The sequence below is a fragment of the Balaenoptera borealis genome, assembly GCF_965194805.1.
Source record: "Balaenoptera borealis genome assembly, chromosome: 4".
Taxonomy (NCBI): domain Eukaryota; kingdom Metazoa; phylum Chordata; class Mammalia; order Artiodactyla; family Balaenopteridae; genus Balaenoptera; species Balaenoptera borealis.
In genome coordinates, this window is record NC_138861.1 from 98,256,148 (window position 1) to 98,273,799 (window position 17,652).

The 17,652-nt window shown below is 48.8% G+C and overlaps 1 long non-coding RNA gene across 1 annotated transcript; it reads right to left on the reverse strand.

Annotated features, from left to right (window-relative positions):
• Window positions 1-62: 62 nt before the first annotated feature.
• LOC309628139 lies at window positions 63-16,173 on the reverse strand. Its single transcript, XR_014244196.1, has 2 exons — window positions 13,900-16,173; window positions 63-6,623 (listed from the first exon to the last, which is right to left on the reverse strand). It is a non-coding gene; the product is annotated as an uncharacterized lncRNA (long non-coding RNA).
• Window positions 16,174-17,652: the final 1,479 nt, after the last annotated feature.

The window sequence follows — 17,652 nt, forward strand, 5'->3', positions numbered from 1 at the left end:
TATATACATCATTATCATCCCCAGTGTACAGAGGAAGAAACAGAGACACAGAGTTCAGTAACTTGCCCATGTTATATAGCTAGTAAATGGAGGAGCTAAGATTTGAACTAGGTAGCCTACATGCTTCACCTTAAACTGTCCTAATTACACACACACAATGGCAAGGTCTTTTACTGCGCCCCCCCCCCCCATTCTGCCCATGAACTGCCAGTGTGTTCTCAGTCCATCTCCATCCTTCTCCTGCCGGTCTCTGTACCACAGGGAACTACAATTCCCAGGTTCCCTTGCTTCCAGCTTCCGGGTTGGTTGAGGCAATCGGAAGCTCTGGTAGAAGATTGGGGGGTAGGAGGACAGGAGAGTCAGGGTGTTTCTCCTTCTGTGTTTCCTGTGATGTCTCCCACAGCCTCTGTACCTTTTCTGTGGCTCTGGTTCCTTCTGGATAGTTCCTCCCCCAATTGTTCACATCCCACCAGTCAGTCCCCACCTTGGAGCCCCAGCCACAAGCCCTAGCTCTGGACTCTGGTGGCTTCACTCTTCCCATTGTCCCAGCCCTAAGGGTGGTGGTGGTTTCCTGTGGTGGGTAATCTCATCATCGTTTCTATCTTCTCCATGATCCCATCAATTGTCTAACCAATCCCCTATATTAAATTCCCTTTGTTTGAAAGTCCTAGAGTGGTTTCTGATTTCTTGCTAGATCCTAACTAATAAATCATTTATGTGAATTAAAAATACATGCATGCTCTGGTAAAAGGACTGGGCTGTGAGTCAAGATGGCTGGGATGGAATCCAAGTTCTGCCCCCAACCCAATGTGAACCCTTGAGCTCTTTGTCTATTCTCCTTGGGCTTTGGATTGAAATTCACAATGTTGGTGTTGGATTAGAGGTGTGTGTGTGTGTGTGTGTGTGTGTAAGTACATTCCCACACAAATGCATATGTATGTGTATACATATCCAAGAATACGGTTTTTTTTCCATGGATAATGTGAATTCTAGGATTTCTATGAAACATACGTGGTAGGTGCCCTTGGAATGGAGAAGGAGGATGAAAACAGGTAAACAGAGAAACAGCAAGTCCTGATACTGACCAAGAACATGAACATGACATAACTACTATCCAAACATGAGGTCTCGAACAACTAATTCTTCATGTCCCTTTGTACATGGAGACACCTCCCAAGTTTGAGGGAATTATGTCTGACCTCAGACACAGCATTCACACCATGGGTGCGATGCACGAAAGTGGGAGGTGGGCAAACTCCCTCATCTGAGCCTCTCTGCGCCTCTCCCCATCCTGTGGGTGGTGACTTCCATGTGCTGCGTGACCTCTGGCTGCTCAGAGCCCTCTAATCAAGTGGGGAAGAAGGAAAAACAAATAATTAGGGGACAACAAGCAGTTTCTCCCCAAAGAGAGGAGTAACATCTTTTAGGGAAGATCGCTGGTGGCTGGAGGAGATAGACTGTGCTGCTGAAGAGAGAAAAGCAAGATCAAAGAGTTTCAATGAGGGAACCAACCGTCCTTTGTCTAAAGAAACAACTGGAAAGCGACGCATGACCTTGCAAAGCGGTGGTTCTTAACCATTTGACCAGCCCACGTGCTACCACGCAGGACTAGACACATCACCGATCACCTTACACATCCTGGTCCCGAAGCCAGGTCAAGCGGTTCCGGGCTTGTATTCACGGTCACTTCTTCGTGGACCTCCTGCTGAGAACCGGGAGCGTGCTCTTTCTGACCCGGCCGCGCCGGGGGAGGCAGCCCAGCCCGGGAAGGCTGCTGGCGCCATCTAGTGCCCAAATGGAGAACCGGCTCAGCACGCACCTCTGAGCTGGGATTTCAAGCCACCGGGGGTCTGGGCTTTCCAAACCCCATCTGCCTTTTCAAAGACTTCACAGCTTGCAAATTTGCAAATATTGGGAAATCACTGTGCCTTGAAATCTTCAAGGAGTAAACCTCCTGAGCGCATTGCCGGTAGAGCCCGTGAAGGCTGCCAATTACCTAAGCCCCAAGGAGCTGCTGGCAAATTGGACATTCTGGGCATTTAAAACCCACCATCCACATGCACAGAATCACAGGAAACGTGGCATCCAGATTTTATCCTCAGCATCTCTCAGGGGCTACCTGAGCTCTTCCTAAGAGAAAAATCTCTCCCCTGAGACGTGAGGACATCGGCTTTCCAGAGCTCCCCACCACCACTATCTCCAAATAACAATTGCAAAAACAGTTGTTGGTTCACATTTAAAATTTAGAGCCATGTGTTCTTTTCTCCTTAGAGGGGAGAAGAGGGTAGCTGTTTCAGGGTTCATTAAACCCTAATTTCTTCACCAGGATTCTAGGCGTAAATGGTTTAGCTGTTCCACCCCCTTTATGTTAAGACACTCTGCAATCAGACCCAATCTTGAAAAATGAATTTTCAGCTGCAATTGCTGGAAAAGGGCCTTGATTTATTTATAATCAGCTAATGTTGCCATTCAACAGGAAAGAATAATAATAACACAAGAAATAAACGTGAGCCCTGAGTTAGGGTGCCAGATTTAGGAACCCACAGTTGTTCTTTTTTGTTATTGTTGTTCTGAAATAAGCGAGGAAGAGAACAAGCTCCCAGTGTGGACTGGAATGAATTCATAAATATCAAAACAACTTATTTTGACACTGTGCTTCCAGGGAAAGAAATAGGATTTGGGAGGGCCTTTTTCATCAAGGACTTTACTGCTATTACAACCATTCAAAATTTGTCAGGAACATCTTTCCCTAACAACCTGGCCAGTGTTTTCATTTTGATCCAAGGCCATGGTCACTCAGCAGCTCCCGAGGTTCTCCTCCCCCTCCCCCTCCCCCTCCCCCAGGCAAAGGAAGGTGCAGGTAGGACGGAAGTGGGGAGACTTCCCTCTCCTCTTTTCCAGCATCAGGCTCATGCCGAAGGTGCTGGAAGGAATTGCCTTTTGTCTTTCGGTTTAGGTTGGAATTTGACAGGCCCCTTTTACTTTGCCATCAGCTTCTCAATTCAGGCAATTTCATGGCTTCTTTACTGCCGCTGAGACGAGTTTGCGGCAGCGGGGCTGTTAGATGCAGCCTCGGCTGAGGAGCAGCTCAACTGCTACGCAGCTTGGCTCTACTGGCAGCCCAGACCCACTCTGGAGGCTGTGCTGGCAACTCAGGAACAGCCCAGCGTTAACGGGCAAAGCCTGAAGAGGGACAGTGTGTCCTGGTTAATTATCCGGCAGAATTGGATGGCTGAGAGCTGTCTCTATACTTACTTTCAATGAATCAGACAATAATAAAGTGGAGCTCATTCACCCATTTAACAAGTATTTATTGAGAGCTGTGTGAAGCTTGGCTGGAAGTAATTAGCCAATTAAACAGAACTGTGCTGGAGGGGAGGAGCAATCCAGGCAGAGAGAGAGGCAAGTCCCGTGTCTAGGCCGTTTGCTTGGCCTGTTCTGGGAAGAGCAGGAAGGCGGGTAGAGTTGGAGGCAGATAGGGAGGCACAGAGGGGTGGGTGATGAAGGTAGAAGAGGAGCCCGGCCAGAAGGCCACATCATGCAACGCTGTCTAGGCCACGGTAGGGACTTGGGATTTTAGTCTAAGTAGGATAGGAAGTGACTTCCGAGCTTGAAGACCATGTTGCTTCAAGTCCCACGGGGGCCTTAAAATGCCATGACCTCTAGGTCGAGACCCCCTCCTTAGCATGGGGCCCTCCTCCTCCCCCACCCCACCCCCATCTCCACACACACCAGCCCTAGAGCTCTTGTGGCAACATCCCTGCCTCTGCCCGGCAAACTCCTACCCACCCTTTAAGACCCAGTGTGCCCGTCACTGCCCCTCGCCAGCCTTCCTTGCCTTCCTCTGACTGTGAATTCCCCTCTTTGCATCATGGACACACTCCTGTTATACAGGGTCAATGCCATCCCTTTAAGGGGCCTCCTGCCCTCCAAGCCTGAAGGTCCTAGTGGGAGGAACCCAGTGCTGGGCCTCAGTCAGAGCAAGCAGAGTAGGTGGATGGGTGAACAGATGAACCAGTGAAAGAGTAGCTGGGGGAGTGGGACTTCCCTGGTGGTCCAGTGGTAAAGAATCCCCCTTCCAATGCAGGGGATGTGGGTTTGATCCCTGGTCAGGGAAGTAAGATCCTACATGCCGCAGGGCAACTAAGCCCCTGCGCCACAACTACTGAGCCCGCGCGCCTCCACTAGAGAGAGAAGAACCTGCACACCACAACTAGAGAGAAGCCAGCACACCACAACGAAGAAGATCCTGCATACCGCAACAAAAGATCCCGCATGCCGCAGCTAAGCCCCGATGCAGCCAAAAATAATAAATAAATAAATAAATTAATTAATTTTAAAAAAAAGAGCAGGCCAACTGACGGTGAACAATTAACCTCCTCAGATTAAAAAAAATAAAATTAAGAAAAAAAAAGAAAGAGTAGCTGGGAGAGTTAGCTCATTAGCTCCCACCCCACAGTGGCCAGGAGTGGTCCAGAGCTGGGCTGGCCACCAGCTACTTGGGTTTACATCCAAACTCCACCAATTACTCCTTTGGGGACTCTGGGCCAATGGCTGTGCTTTCACTTCTTCAGGTAGAAAATAGAGATAATAATAATGCCACTCCCTGCCCTGTAGAGTTGTTGAGAGAAACAAATAAATCGATGAATAAAAAAACTTAGGATGGTGCCTAGCACACAGTGATCGCCTGGAAAGTGCCAGTAATATTGGGGCAGCTATTGCTGTTGCAAGGGGAGGGGCTGCAGGAGGCAAGGAGAGGGTGGTGAACTCTGCTGCCCTCTTCCCAGCTTGGCTGGGGGCAGTTCTGGACCACAGGTGCCCTTCCTGGAAACTGTGTGTCAGAGGCACTAGAGGAAAACACATGTTCATTAATCTCCTTGTAACACCAGAGTCAAAGTGGCTTTCTATTCCCAAACTCTTGTCTTGGGACCAATTGCTATGCCCTTTTCCTATGGAGGGAGCAGATTTAGGGAGGTAGGGGTGGGGTAGTTTAAAGAAGTTGGACTCGGAGCCAGCACACCGGATTGGAGTTCTCACTGTGCCCACCTGTCAGCTAAGCGGCCTGGGGCACGAGGTTTCTCCTCTGAGTCCTGATTTCCTTGGCTATTTTTTTTTTTTAATTTAAGTTTATATACATATTTAGTCACATATCATATGTGTGATTTTGGTTGTTTACTTTTTAAATTTTTATTGGAGTACAGTTACTTTACACTGCTGTGTCAGTTTCTGCTGTACAGCAAAGTGAATCATCCGTACGTATACACATATCCCCTCTTTTTTGGATTTCCTTGCCATTTAGGTCACCGCAGAGCACTGAGTAGAGTTCCCTGTGCTATACAGTAGGTTCTCATTAGTGATCTACTTTAAACATAGTAGTGTATATATGTCAATCCCAATCTCCCAATTCATCCCACGTGCCCCCCTTTCCCTGCTTGGTGTCCATATGTTTGTTCTCTATGTCTGTGTCTCCATTTCTGCTTTGCAAATAAGTTCATCTGTACCAGTTTTCTAGATTCCACATATATGCGTTAATATACAATATTTATCTTTCTCTGACTTACTTCACTCTGTATGACAGTCTCTAGGTCCATCCACGTCTCTGCAAATGGCACAGTTTCGTTCCTTCCTATGGCTGCGTAATATTCCATTGTATGTATGTACCACATCTTCTTTATCCATTCCTCTGTTGATGGGCATTTAGGTTGCTTCCATGTCCTTGGCTTTAGAAAAAGGCTGATGGCTTGAGACCTACCTCTGAGGGCCGTGGCGAGGTCTGGGCCGTGGTTCCATGTGAGGCGGCAGAGTCAGGCTATTATGGCTCAGATTCTGCCCTCTGTTAGCTGTGGACCTGGGTGAGTTACCCAGTCTCTCTTTGCCTCAGTTTCCTCAACTAAAAAAATGGGATGATAATAATAGCTCTTACCCTGTCTTGGGTGTTCCCCCAAATCCATTTAAGTCCTAACAATTCATTAAGTCCTAACCCCCCATACATCAGAATGTGACTGTATTTGGAGATGGGGTCTTTAAAGAGGTAATTAAGGTAAAATGAGGTCATTGGGGTAAGCCCTTGTCCAACGTGACTGGTGCCCTTATAAGAAGACGAGATGAGGACACAGACACACAGAGGGAAGACCATGTGAGGACACAAGGAGAAGGTGATCATCTACAAGCTAAGGAGAGAGACTGAAGTGGAAACCCACCCTGACGACATCTTGATCTTGGACTTCCAGCCTCCTGAATTGTGAGAAAATACATTTCTGTTGTTTAAAGTACCAGTCCGTGATACTTTGTCATGGCAGCCCCTGCAGATTCAGATACCCCAGAAGGGGTTGTGAGGATTAAATGAGAAGATTGCTGCACATCGGGTGCTTTGAAGAGGGCCAGGCAGGCAGCAAGGGCTCCACACGTGCTCCTCCTGGGAAAGGGCCTGGTGCACACAGGGCTCAGGGAGAGGTGTCACATCTGAAGGGGACCCCGTCTCCTAGTTGTCCTCAGACCCCATGGCACTTTCGGTACCGACTGCAGGCCACGTTGCCAGGCATCGCCGGGGGTGGGTGCAACACAGCCAGAGGCGAAGCAGGTGTTCTCCTGCCTTCATGAGGAAGGCGGCCTCACAGTCTGATCTGTGGAAAGAGAGAGAGAAAGGAACCGTGGAAGAAATAAATCCTCACCGCAGGGACCAGAGCAAAAACAGCAGCATGATAGAGAAACAGGGGTCCAGCGCGGGGCTGAGAAGGGGACCCAGAACAAGCTGAGGTGGACCTGGGGAGAGCAAGCAGGCGCCAGCAGCAGCATTTTAAAAGCCTGAGGTGGAATCTAAACAAAAGATACAAATGAACTTACTTACAAAACAGAAATAGACTCACAGACATAGAAAACAAATTTATGGTTATCAAAGGGGAAAGTGGCGGGAGATGGGGGGGGATAAATTAGGAGTTTGGTATTAAAATATATACACTACTATATATAAAATAGATAACCAACAAAGACCTACTGGTTAGCACAGGGAACTCTACTCAATATCTTGTAATAACCTAAATGGAAAAGAATCTTAAAAGAATATATATATATATATATATATATATGTATAACTGACTCACTTTGCTGTACGCCTGAAACTAACACAACATTGTAAAGCAACTATATTTCAATAACAATTTTTTAAAAAAGCCTGTGGTGGGAAGGAGCCGGGAAGCTGGGGAAACAAGAGGCCAGCAGTCGGTAAGGAGTCAGGACCCCCTCCTTCCTCCTTTTTTAAGGGCATAGACAGGGGTGCAGCAGGCTGGGATTGTGTCCCAAATGGGCCTCAGTTTCCTTATCAATAAAATGGGGGGGGCGTAATTACAGTGTCCTCGTAGAGTTGTGAGGATAAAAGAGTTTATATATGAAGAGTACTTGGTACAGCACCTACACATAGGAAGAGCTCTAAGTGTGATCTTGTATCGTTATTATCCTCCAATGAGGATAACAAGCAGCAATTACTGAGCACTTACTATGTGCCAGGCATCTAAAAGCTTTACCCGGAACATTTCCTTTAGTCTTCAGAGCTGCCCTTGGAGACCAGAACCGTCATAATTTCCATTTTACAGGCGAGGACCTAAGCCCTATGAACATAGTGTCCAAGTGCCGAGTATGTGGCCAAGCCAGGACATTACCCAGGACAGCTGGACCTGGGAGTGGCCCCAGGAGTGGGCCCCCGGCAGCTGAGGCCGACACCATCCTGGCAGAAAACACCACCTCTGTCGGTGCCCTCATGCAAGTGGTCTCACAGCCTCTGCCAGGCGGTACCACTCCCAGGGCTCCCCAGCCCGCTCGGCATCTGCAGAGGAATCCAGTCTTCTCCTCCAGAAGCCCAGGAGGAAGCAAAGCTGAATTTTAAATTTCTAGCAGGTTCAGAGGCTCTGTGCTCTGCCTTGTCAGTCTCTGTTGAAGAGAAGTGTTTTATTCTTGTACGGCTGAGGGGGCAAAGCCCAGAGGAGCAGAACAGAAGGTGTTTCCTCTTCACAGTCGCTGAGATGAGAACCCAGGGTTTCAGAGATCTCCTCGTTACAGTTGGGTGATGTGCCGTTTCTCTCCACCTAGAGGAGGAGAGACCACGGGTGCCTGTGTGGAGCCGTCATGTCTCTGCAGGCAACTACAAAGGATGCCGTAAAACGGATGGGCGGGCAGGAGTGGCAGAAGACCCAGGGGCAAGTCAGGGCGAGTGGTGGTTGGCAGCACTCGTTCACTATCTATCTCCCCGACAGCTCCAACTGCCGGGCTCTCCAGGGCCCTTCTGGTTGGTTCTAAGAATCAAGGCCATCCCTGGGCACTTCTGTGAAGAAGGCCAACATTGCCTCTGAGGGTCCCTCTCCACTTTCTTTGTGCTGTATCAGGATTACTTTTGGTTGCAAGCAATAGAGATCCGGAAAAAAAAAAAAAAATTGGCTTACATAAGACAGCTGTTTATTGCTCCCTCACACAAAATCTGGGAAGTCAGAAGTCTAGGGCTGGTGTAGTACTTGGCCAAGCCTCCAGGGACTCAAGCTCCTTCCAGCTCATTCCTCTAACTTCCCCAGGGCCAGGATCATCCCCATAGTACAGGATGGCAGCTAGAGCTCCAGACATCACACCCGTGTTCCTGGTAGGTGGGTGGAGGAAGGCATAGAGAAAAAAGTGCTCAACTATCTTTTAAGGGAAGTTCCTAAAAGAGCCACATGACAATTCTGCTTACTTCCCATTGGCCAAAATTTAATCATATGGCCACGTGCAGCTGCAAAGCAGACTGGGAAATGTAATCTTTATTAGGGATGATCAGGGCCCACTTAAAAATTGTGGGATCTATTATTATGGAAGAAGGGAAACGGATGCAATTTCATGGGGTTACCTACCAATCTCAACCACACCTCCTCACCACTAAACTGTCCAATGGGAGAGAAATTAATATTTTCTGTAATGTGTGGGGCATGATTGACTTGCCCATAAGCTCAGTCACTTCGTCATTGAGGGGTAGGTAAGTGCGGGGGGGCTTCTAATCCTGACTTAGCCGTGTACAAACAGTGATACCTTGGACAAGTAACTAATTCTCCCTTTTCTAATAAACAAAATGGATGGGGTTGTCTGGAGGATTAAACAAGAGGTTGGGTAAAGTTCCTGGCACACGATATGTGTCCCTGGCTTTGCCGAGCTGCTAAGCCTCTCTGAGCCCTAGACCCTTCATCAATAAAATAAAGATCTGCTTTATTAGGTCGTGACAAGGATTCAATGAGAGGATGGATTAAAGCATTTAGCACAATGCTTAGCTCTTAAGAAAACACAGCAGTTGGGGAATGGTATTATTTAGGCCTCTCAAAATTCCTGCAAGATGTCAAAATATAATTTTTAAAAAGTTAAAAACACGGCTGTTTAAAAAAAATGGCCCTTATAAAATATAAAATGAATACAAGTCAAAGTCGTATTGAAGACTTGTTAAATAGTGAGGGAACCAGTAGGATGGCAAAGCTGATTAATAGACTATTTGAAGTACTGATAGGCAAGGGGAGGAAAAAAAAAAAAAAAAAGAATGTTAGAATAAGATCCACAGGCTAGGTATGAAACTGGTTAATATTCTACATGGCAATAAAGTCACAGGTTATCTTTTCTACCAGGAAGAAATCATCTCCATCTTTATAGGGCAAAATCAGCAAGTTAACATGTAATATTCAGTGCCGGGGCTCTATTCGATAATAAACAATATAGTCAAACACAGGTAGGTTCTCCTAGAGGATTAAATAACGCTTGGTGAAGCTGGCTGCTTCAGCATGCCATTGAAAGGGTATGCAGTCACTTTCTTGCTTTATTTCCACATTTCGGAAAATTTTTCTTAGAGGTAATTCTCAATTATTGAAGAGATATTTGCCGATTCTTTAATGGGCACCTGGAGGAGGACAAGAAATGACCGCTGCCCTCTAGGTTCTTCCTGTCTGGCGTGTGCGTGGTGGGCAGGAAGGAGAGTGGGCTCGACTTTACTATGTGAACACAGTGTTCGCTGGCCATCCAACCCTGGGAAGACGTCCAGGGAGTCAGAAAGATGAGGAGTCAGGTGGAAAAGGGAAGAGGAAGTTTCCAGGCCAAAGAAATGCCCAGAGTTAGGGCTGGGGACTGCCTGGCATGAGACGGGAGCCGCAGGCAGCTCGGTCTGGCCGCAGCAGAGAGCTGGTGTTTTTACAGATGAGAGGGAAAAGAACTTGTTTTAAGTCCCTCGGGTAGTAAGCAGAAGAACTGGGCTTGCACGAGGTCCACCCTTTCTCACAACCCCACCTCTCCTCTCATTGCTTTTTAAAATCTGCCCTCGAGGGACCAGAGGTCTGCGCTTAGTCATTTGCGCTTTGGCATTCATCTAAACCAGCCTGTTGCTTCTCGTGGGCGGTCTGAATTTTAGGCCTTGTTCTTCTAAAGTGAGATGGAAAGCATCGACCTGCGACCTGCGTGAAGGGAATTCCTGGCATCCCAGCGCTGGAGGGGAGGGAGCTTCGCCCCTCCTTGAAACCCCAGGACCCCCTGAGGGGCCGGCTGGGGCTGCTCAGCGCCCAGTAATCAGACAGGAGCAGGGAGACACCGCGTCTGCTTTATCACCCAGACGTCGGCTCCTCTTACAAGCCCGTGAGGTTTGATGAGAATACGGCCTCTGGGCCCAAAGATGGAGGTAACAGGATCCTTTGACATATTCGGACTTATAAAATTGGAGGTAGTTTAATTGCCTGAGAAGCAGTTACTTCTAAACTCGCCCTGGCCTTTGCTGAGACTGAGATCATCGGTGAGACTGGAGGGGGTGGAGGGGGAGAAGCCCAGCGACACAGCCCTCGTCATTCCACACTTCTAATCGTTTCTTGTGAAGTCCCTGATGCACAGTGCTGGGAGAAAATATACGTTTCACTTCACCCGGCATTTGGGTAATTCATGATCAGACGCAACCACTCTGCCTCTCTACCTTCCAGGCCAACCTTGTTCTCATCCGGTCTCCTGACTTTGCAGACGAGCCTTGCCCATTGCCACCCACCTGCTGGAACACTGTCCCTTCACCGTCCCACCGTCCTTTCTGCCCCTCTGAGCTAGAAGGCGCCTCTTCTTTTCCCCCTCCTTCCAAAATCCTTGAAGGTCCAGCTCTGTCCCAGCCGCAGCCTTCCCTAGCTTCTCACTCCCCGGAGGCCAGAACAGCATGGCTTCTGGCTGTCCGGGCAGCTTTTTTCCTCATCCATTCATCTCACAGATATTGATCAAGGACCTTGTTTTTTGTTCCAGGCACTGGGACTCTAGCAGTGAATCATACGGCCATGGTTTCCTGCTCTCATGGAGCTTAGGTTCTAGGGGAAAAACTGTCCTTCTTCTACTCCAATCATGTAACTGAGAAGGAGCTGCCACTTTACGTTAAGCTATTCATTTTTTCAATCAACAGATATTTTGGACTCCTGCTATGTGCCAGGCACTGTTGTGGGCACTGGGGCTGCAGTGATGAACAAAATAGACAAAGCTGTTGCCCCCTTGGAGTTTACATTCTAAAACAGGTAAGACAGACCATAAACAAATACATATGTGAGATAGAAATTTAGGTGAAGAGATAAATGGGGATGGTAAGGTGGATGGCTCTAGTTTCGATACAGTGGCTGGGGAAGCTCCAAGAGGGTAGTGGCATTTGAGCAAAGACCTGAAGGCAGCAAGGGCCAGGGACATGGGTGTCCTAACGCATATCTATGGGGCTTCCAGGAAGCCAGCGCAAGTCTTGGTATTGATCCCCCTAGCCGTTCTCTGAGCTGGGTCAGGCAGCATCTGTGATCTTGTCTTATGGATGGAGAAACTGGGTTTCAGAGAAACGATCTGACATGAAGGAAAGGAGTGTGAAACCAGGGCATGCAACACGGAGCCAGTGCTTCCCTCGGGAAGCCTCGGTCTCAACGGGTCCAAAGCTCTTAACACAACGGGGCTTAGCCTTCCTTTCCCGGCTCATCGTAAGCTGAGAACGGTGCTGCTCAGTCCTGGTGAAATGCCGAGTCTGTCCCCTGCTGTGGTCTCAGGGCTGCTCTTGGTAGCTGCGTGTGACTTTGGACAAGCTGCTTAACCTCTCTGGTCCCCTGCTTCCTCATCTGTAAGGTGGAGATGATAATAGAACCTGCTTCACTGTGTAAGTCCTGGTGAGGTTTACACAGTGAGTGAGTCGGCACACAGGAAATGCTGTCTAAGGGTCCCCAGCAGTATACTCACTGACTGAGTTTTGGATGATGTTGTGGGTTGAATTGTGTCCCTCCCAAAAGATATGCTGAAGTGCTAACTTCTGGTACCTGTCAATGTGACCTGATTTGGAAATAAGGTCTTTGCAGATGTAGTAAAGTTAAGATGAGGGGTGGACCTAATCCAGGATGACTAATGTCCATAGAAGAGGCAACAGACAGAGACAAACAGCATGAACCCATGTGATCACAAGGCAGAGATTGAAGTGATATGTCTACAAGTCAAGGGACAACAAGGATTGCTGGCCACCAGAACCTAAGAGGAAGGCATGGAGCAGCTACTCCCCCAGAGCCTTCAGAGAGAGCGCAGCCTTGCTGACGCCTTGATTTTGGACTTCTGGCCTCCAGAGCTGCAACAGGATCCATTTCTCTTATTTTAAGCCACAAAGCTGGTGGGACTTTGCTACACCAGCCACAGGAAACTAATATAGGTGAAACAACTGGTCTTTGGAAGAGCTGAGTATCTAGACGGGAACCAGAGATCTGTGTCTTGGGACCTGTTTTTTCGGATCAGATCCTTAGAGATTTGCTGGTGCCTGCAGTTCTGGGACAAGACGACGGAATCCTTGGGGGCTGCTTTGGAAATGGAGAGAGAAAACTGGGGAAAGCTCTAGTTTAATCCTAAACCAGAGCCCTTCAATCTGGGCCTTTAGCCCTGAGTACAAAGGCTGAGAACAGGGGCTGCCACACACTTCCTGGCTCAGAGAAAGAGTTCTTTAGCTTTTTTGGACAGTATGACAGAACTCACGAAGCTGTCTGTTTAAGTAAGGATGAAATCGGAAGCACGGGCCTTCACCGGAGCTTACCGGAAACCCAGAGTGTAAAATGCGAAGGAGAAAGAATCAGAACGATCTGGCCAGGGTTTGGGCCAACATTCCAGAGGACTGATTCAAGACAGGGAACAGATTCCTGGGCCCCCAGCAGTCTCAAAGCTCTCAGTTAAAATATCAACACAGGCTAAAATGAAATCTCATGGGTGGATGCAGAATGATTTCCCAGTGGAGATTTAGAATTACAGCGTCTTGGGGGTGGGAGGGACCTTAAAAGTCAGCCTATATCATACAGCTGTTGGAAGCAAGACCTTTGGAGGCAGGCAGGTTTGGGTTCAAGTCCAGCTCCTTGACACTGGGGAGTGACAGCTCCAAGCTCTGTGACCCTTGGGCTTCTTTCCTTCTGTAACATGGGGACCAGGTACCAACATCCGGGCTTTAAAGATGTTTGTAAAGCACTTGGCACAGTGCCTGACTCATCACAACTACTGAGAGAGTGCTAACTCTTGTTATTAGAATTGCTGTTATTTAATCCAACTCCCCAGTGAGGGGAGGCCAGGGTCCCCTTGATAAAGGGCCCTCCTGCCTTCAAATGTCTCCAGCCCACGCCTCTCTGAACACCTCTGTCAGAAGCCTCTTTTTACAGTAGGAGAGTTCCTTGTAAGGAAGATCCACTTGGCTGAGCTGTGCTCCAGTGTTTACGGACAGGCAGTGTTGTCAAATGGTTAGGGGCATGGGCCCTGGGCCACATTCTAATCCCAACTCTCCCACTTAAGAGCTTTATGCCCTTGAGCAAATTACTCAACCCGTAAGTTAACTCATGGTCACAGTGGTCAAGTAACCATTTCCATTTTGGTTACATAATGGTTTTATATTCATTTCAGTACCTCGGCTTTCTCATCTGGGAAATGCTGCTGCTGCTGCTGCTGCTGCTGATGTTGATGATGATGATGATGATGATGATGATGTTGATGATGATGATGTTGATGATGATGATGATGATGATGTTGATGATGATGATGATGATGATGATGTTGATGATGATGATGTTGATGATGATGATGATGATGATGATGATGATGATGTTGATGATGATGATGTTGATGATGATTATAGCGCCTCTCCCCTACAGTTGTCATCATATTAAATTGGATAACATACAGAAGGCACTTAGAAGAGGGCCTGAGATACAGCAGGTGCACAATAATGAGCTGTTATCGATGTAACTTCCGTCCCTCAGCTTAACCTATCATGTCCCTCCCCCAGTTTTTTTTTTTTTTAATTATTTATTTATTTATTTTTGGCTGTGTTGGGTCTTCGTTTCTGTGTGAGGGCTTTCTCTAGTTAAGGCAAGCGGGGGCCACTCTTTATCGCGGTGCGCGGGCCTCTCACTATCGCGGCCTCTCTTGTCGCGCAGCACAGGCTCCAGACGCGCAGGCTCAGTAATTGTGGCTCACGGGCCTAGTTGCTCTGCGGCATGTGGGATCTTCCCAGACCAGGGCTCGAACCCGTGTCCCCTGAATTGGCAGGCAGATTCTCAACCACTGCGCCACCAGGGAAGCCCCCCCCCCAGTTCGTTTTTAATCTTAATCAACGACATCTCCATCAGCCCAGTGACCCATCAAAACCCCAGTCTCAGCACTGGACTCGCTCGCGCGGGACCTCACACTTACTTTCCGGCTCTGCAGTCACCGTCTTGAAGTTCTTAATTTTTGAACAAGGGGTCCCACAATTTTATTTTGCACCAGGCCCCACAAATTACGTAGCTGTTCCTGTCTGGAAAACTGGCCCCACTGGCTTCTTGGCTTCATGCATATGCCGAGCCAGGCAGGGCAGCCCTCAGTCGAGCTTGGTTCTCCCCGTGGCGCCGTTGGCCACTGCGTGCAGCAGGATTGGCGAGTCTGGGGCTTGGGTGTCCAGCGCAGCCCCTCTCTTGTCTCTTCACTCACCCCTCCTCCCCCTGTCCCTCGGTCTCCACCCTCCCCTCCAACTCTCCCTGCTTCTGCTTGACAGCCAAGCTCAGAACCATTGGCCCCTCCAGAGGCGTCTCTCTCCTCTCCCCGCAGCGATGGTGGAAGCACTCTACATTTGTGGGCTTGCAGTGCTGAAAGTGGATACTGTCTTTGGCAGAGTGGAAATCACGGTGGACTTTCTAAATCCAAAGAGATTATCGAGTAAGAATTCTGGTTTCCTAGCCTGGAGGTGGGGTGTGAGAGTTAGCAAAGAGTTCCCGACAGCGAGGATGCTTGAGTGAAGGATTCGTAGGCATCGGGCTTTCCTCCCAATCAAGGAAATCGTTAATGATCTATTATCGTTATTAAACAGGAGAGTCTGTCCACCCGTCATTTCCCCAGGGTCAGTCACTGTCTTACTTATCTGGTTTCTAAGACGGTAAGAAAACTGGGTTGGTTTTTGGCAAACACGGCAGCCAGCAGGAGTTTTTCGGTCTTGTTTGCCACATAAGAAAATCTGCAGGGGAAGAAAGTGGATTGAAGATGAAACAGGGCGACGTGTGCTTTAAGACGCAGAAAAAGAGCTAAAGGGGTCTACACTTGGAGAAGGCTCACATTCACCAAATGTTTCCCCCTGGAAGAAAGACACCGGCTAGACAATGGGGTAAAGCAGCCTGGTGTCTAAGGCAGAGCTATGGGAGGGAAGGAAACGCCTGGCTGCCAGGATGAGAGTGGGTGCCCTGCCTCTGCCTTAGGCCTGGGCCCTGGGGGATCCCCGAGGCTGGGTCCCTGGCTCAGTAATGGGGGAAAATAAGGCCTCGGGATTCCATTCATGCTGCTTAAATATTAGGCCCCAGGGCTCTGTAATCAGGCGGGAGCCCAGGACTCCTCAGGATGGCAGATGGGGTGCTGGGATAATCCCTCTCTCATTTCATACTGAGTGAGCTGGCTTTCAGCTGGAAGAACCGCTCCCTGAGGCAAACTCTCTCTCCACACAGGGGCAAAGCCTCCCTCAGATTCCCCTGGTAATGACAATGCAGCTAGAAGGGCAGGGCTGTCTTGGACTCCTGGGGCCTGCTCCAACCACTGCAATCTGCTCCATGACTCAGAGAGCTTGGAGGCCTGGAGCAGGTCTTTGTGGCTTAGTGACAGTCTGCAAAGCTGCTGGCTCCTTCTCTGTTGCTTCTCCAGAGCCCAGACACTTCCCCAGCATAGGCCCTAGAGACAGGAAGGCCTGTTGCTGCTGGAATGTTTACTCAGCCTCAAGGCATGGCCACCGCAGACAGCCAGAAAAGCAGCTGTTCCAACCACACCACACCCAGGGATGTGAAACCAGGACTTGATCCAGAAGGAGGCTGGGTTGGGGTGGGGGGGGAGTGGGGGGCGGGGGTCAGCCACATCCCCCAAGGTTGATCCTTGGGCTGGGGATTTAGGTTTGCAAACTCCATCCCGGGTTTGAGAATGCCATGAGACCTCGTCCTGCAGGGCGGATGGGCCCAAGAGGAGAACCCCAACTCCCGACAGGCATTGGGGTCACAGCAAGAAGAGACTGGGCTTGGCCACAGGGACACAAGCTTGAGTCCTCACCTTGCCCCCTGCTCCCTGGCCGAGTGTGGGCATGTCACTTCCCCTCTCTCGGCCTGGTTCCTTGTTTCTAATTTAGGAGACTGGAGCAGTCTCCTAAGGGAGCTTCCAGCTCTGAGTTTTTGATGATTTGAGTTTACGGAGCCCTGAGCTGGCTTTGCAGAGAGCATGTGGGGAATGAGGAAGCTGTAGAGGGCTGACTGGTGATTTCCCTGGTGAGTCTGGGGCCCTTGGGGAAGCTCCCGCCATAGCAGACAGACCAGGCCCCATAGGGCAGCTATCCACATAGGTTTAGCTGAAATTTTGTAGCAGGAAGAAAGATGAGCTCATTAGATTTAGCTGTGTAAATCAGTGCCTTTCACAGCTGAGTGTCCTGGGGAAGGGAGGGCTGAGAATTCATCTCATCAGGGCAGGAAGCCCGGTGTCTGAAGGCCGGCTGACCTAAAATGAGGCCGTACGAGCATATTTAATGTCACGGAAAAATGTTCAGTGATAAGGTGAAAAAAGCAGGTTATAAAAAGCAGCATATGTAGGACGGTCTTCTTATTATGGGAAGAAATATTTCCCTCTAAATGTAGAGACACACACAGAAGGAAAGGCCCTAAAATGCAAGGAGTGATTATCTCAGTGCTGGGATTTCCTGTAGCTTTTATTTTCTTCCTTTGTGCTTTTCTGTATTTTCCAAGCTCTTTTGTAACCATTAAAACAAATTTTTTTTTTCACAGAGAGCTGGGACTACTAACCCTGTCAAATACGTTGGCCTCACGTACACAGCCTTTTCCCAGAAAAGGTCCTGCCCACAGCCTGGCTGAGGGCCAGTTCCTAGGCCATGTCTTAATTTATACAAACCCACGGTGGCTTCAGAATTTCAGCACTGGAGTGACCTAGTGGGACACTCTGATTGGGAAGGAGAAGTTGAAGTTACATTTTAAATAAAATTGAGAGGGAATTCCCCAGTGGTCCAGTGGTTAGGACTCTGTGCTTCCACTGCAGGGGGCACGGGATCGATCCTTGGTTGGGGAGCTAAGATCCCGCCATGATGGGGCGGCACAGCCAAAAAAAAAAAGAAAGAAAGAAAAGGTAAGAAAAGAGTATACTAGAATT